This window comes from Sminthopsis crassicaudata, chromosome 3 (assembly GCF_048593235.1).
Source record: "Sminthopsis crassicaudata isolate SCR6 chromosome 3, ASM4859323v1, whole genome shotgun sequence".
NCBI lineage: Eukaryota > Metazoa > Chordata > Mammalia > Dasyuromorphia > Dasyuridae > Sminthopsis > Sminthopsis crassicaudata.
The window spans coordinates 236,617,882-236,621,909 of NC_133619.1; positions in this window are offsets into that span (position 1 = coordinate 236,617,882).

Consider the following 4,028-nt stretch of genomic DNA (forward strand, 5'->3'; position numbering starts at 1 on the left):
TAATTTGGCAGGGGTTAAATTATATGTCCCTGAAACTTGCAAGTTTCACACATTAACCCTGAATATATTTTGGGTTAAATGACTTGCCCAGAGTCACATAGCTAGGAAGTGTTAAGTGTCTGAGGTCACATTTTAACTCAGCTTTTCCTGACTCCAGGGCCAGTGCTGTATGCACTGTACCATATAGCTGCCCCAACTATACTATCTAGCTACTTCGGAGCAGCCTTTTTTTTTTTTTAATTTTATTGCTTTTTTTCTGGTTATATATATTAATTTTAATACACATTTCTTTATGAATCATCTTGGGAAATAAATATCAGAGCAAAAGGGAACAACTACAAGAGGAATGGGGCAGCTAGATGGCACAGTGGATAGAGCACTGGCCCTGATGTCAAGGGGACCTGAGTTCAAATGTGGCCTGAGATGCTTAATACTTCCTAAATGTGTGACCCTAGGCAAGTCACTTAACCCCAATTGTCTCAGCAAAAGAAAAAAAAAATCCATTTTACACCTAATTTTGCTCTCCATCTCTTTTTTATTTATAAGTTATTTGCCTGCCCATAAATCTGCTAAGTATGTGTTCCATGTAGATTATGCCATTGTAAGAAGAAACAGAAAAGATGTGAAAATGAAGTAAAGGTGTAGTGTTGAGTACTACACCAATCATTGACTTAACCTCTTCAAGGTAAGCATTCTTATTCAACAAAAGTGTTGACAATGCAAAACAACAACCAGAAGACTTAAAGTCTACAGATTAGAACACTTGTCCAAGCATGAAGAGTTTCTTGTCAGCTGAGCTAGCACATAGTTGGGAACAATGGAGCAGAAAAGGAGTGGCAGCCTTCAGAAATTAAGTGTATAGCACTAGATTTACTCATCTGGGCCAGAACACTTGGAAACATCAAAATTGGATTGATAAAAATGATAGGGAAATTCGGAAGTTGTTAAGCATAAAATGAGAAACTCTCACAGTTTATAAAAGGCAGCATTTACTTTTCATCAAAAGTATGCAAGTGAAGCTGGATTGCAGAATTCTTGGCTCAGTAAAAGGGCAATGAAATTCAGTCTTATTCTGATGGTAAAAAGCCAAAGGACTTTTATCATGTCCTGAAAGCTATTTATGAGCCAAAGACCTATGGTGCATCACAACTACTGATGGAGTCACATTGATTACTGATAAGAGAATGGTCCTGTATAGATGGGCTGAATGAACACTTCCATAGTGTTCTCAACAGACTGTTATCAATCAATACTGAAGCTATTTACAGTACCACAGGTTGAAGTCAGTCCCTCTCTAGCTGAGTTTCCAACTGAAGAAGAGGTTTTGCATGCTATTATTAAGGTTTTCTTGTGTGGCAATATATGTGATGCTGATGCTATTCCACCTGAGATTTAAAAGGCAGTTGGTCTACTGTTCATACAAAAGCTGAGAGAAAAATTTTGTATTACATAGATTATTTTCCAGGGGTTCAAGTATGTCTTCATTGTCTATTTCTATAAAGGAAATGAAAATAATTTGTCCTTTGACATTCACAAAGGTGTTCTCTTTCTTAATTATTGTTGCCAATTTTCTTGCCACAGACAAGTTCTCCTTTATAGACTCATTCTTCACCTGGATAATAGTCATCTACCCAACAGGCAATGTGGTTTCATGAGTGGTCAAGCAATGGTCAATATGGTAGTTGCTGCTTGATAACATCAAGAGAAATTTCAGGAGCACATTCACAATGGTTCCTGATTTAATGAAGACCTTTGATATTGTCAGTTGCTTGTGTAAAATTATGGCAAGATTCAGTTCTTTATAAAAGTTTATCAGTCTTGTACATCAGTTTCATGAAGACATGCTTTCCAAGGTTCTGGAAAATAGACAATACTATTGCACTTTTCTAGTCACCAGTGAAATGAAACATGGGCTGTGTGCTTGCTCCTTCCTTTTTTTTTTTTTTTTTTTTTTTTTTTTTTGCTGAGGCAATTGGGGTTAAGTGACTTGTCCAGGATCACATAGCTAGGAAGTGCTCCTACACTTTTTAGCATGTTTTTAGTGATGTTATCAGACAACTTTAATGAGAATGAAAGTGATATCAAGATCAACTACTAGGCTGATGATAAATTATTTAACTTGAAAAGGCTACAAATTGTTTGCAAATGATTGTGTACTCACTGCAGCCTCTGAGGCTGAGAGAAAACAAAATATGAATTGATTCTCTGTTATTTTGTTAATTTTGGTCTAACAATTAACTCCAAGAAAAAAGAGCAAAGCAGAATGTCTAGGGCTCAAAAGAAACATGAGATGTGCAAATTTAGAGATAATTTCACTCCAAATATTCATGTGGTCTATTTGTGTCCAACGTGTGGCAAAGCTTCTGGGCTTGTATTGGTCTGATCAGCTACAATCAGATACACTTGACCCCAATATGTGATGCTATTTTGGTCCTCTGGCCAAGGGCAAGAATGAATAAGCAAAAAAAAAAAAAAAAAAAAGTCAGTCTCTGCCCTCAAGGATCCCACATTCTACTGTAGAAAAACAACATAAAACAGGGCTCAAAAGTTGAAGGTGCTGGAAAATGTAGAAGTTCTTATTTGGAATGATTAAATTAACACTCAATATAATGAAAATGATGTTAATGATGATGATGATGTTGATGATGGTGATTATATTTATTAGTGCTTTCTATGAGCTAAGCATTCTGCCAAGCATTTTATAATTATTATTTAATTTAATTCTCACAACAACTTCAGGAGGTATTTTATAAATGAGGAACCTGAAGTAAACAAAAGTTGAATGTCTCACCTAGGACCACAAAGCTGATAAATATGTGGAGGGTAGAGTTGACCTTAGATGTTTCAGACTCCAAGCCCAGCACTTTATTCTCTGCACCAACTTATGTGCTAAAATACCTCAGAATAAATTGAGATGTACTGTAAACTTCAGAAGACAGGATTTTTGTTCTATGCTTTATCTGCTATTCATTTTGCTATAAAACAGTATGCTGTGCTATGTATTATTGAAGAAATACATCATTCTGAATAGACATTTTAAATGTTGGTATGGATGAAATAATCCTTATTCTGTGTTGCCTTAAGCCAATCTCTTAACACTCTAATATTTAGATCTTTTCAGTTGTGAAGAACCCAGACATAAAAATGATATACTGAAAGTTAACTGTTTTGCACAAAACCTTTTGGCTCCTGACTAAAGTAGTTGTGTTGATACTAATTGGTGTTATCTATTATGCCTGGAATAACTCCTTGAGTTTTAAATATAGCTAACTTTCTTAGAGCTTCAGATAAAGTCTAATGCTTTACAAGGGGACATAGTTTTGCAAGAAAGCAAACTGGACTTTCAAATGAGCACTTCTTTTTTTTTTTTTTTTTAATTCATTTTTCCAAATTATCCCCTCCCTCCCTCCACTCCCTCCCCCCGATGACAGGTAATCCCATACATTTTACATGTGTTACAATATAACCTAGATACAATATATGTGTGTAAATACCATTTTCTTGTTGCACATTAATTATTAGCTTCCGAAGGTATAAGTAACCTGGGTAGATAGACAGTAGTGCTAACAATTTACATTCACTTCCCAGTGTTCCTTCTCTGGGTGTAGCTACCTCTGTCCATCATTGATCAACTGGAAGTGAATTGGAGCTTCTTTATGTTGAAGATTTCCACTTCCATCAGAATACATCCTCATACAGTATTGTTGTTGAAGTGTATAGTGATCTTCTGGTTCTGCTAAATGAGCACTTCTTTACAAAGTTTTCCTTTAAGCATCTGGTCCTTCACACACACACATACACACATACACACACACACACACACACACACACACACACACACTCACACTGTCTCTACATTTCTTTTCTATTTCTGTTGCTCTGTCTGTCTCTCACACACAAAACACTTTATCTTTCTGTCTGCTTTTCTGTCTGTCACACACACACACACACACACACACACACACACACACACACACACACTTTTTTTTTTTTTTTTTAAAGACGCCGTAAGAATTTTCCAGTGTTCA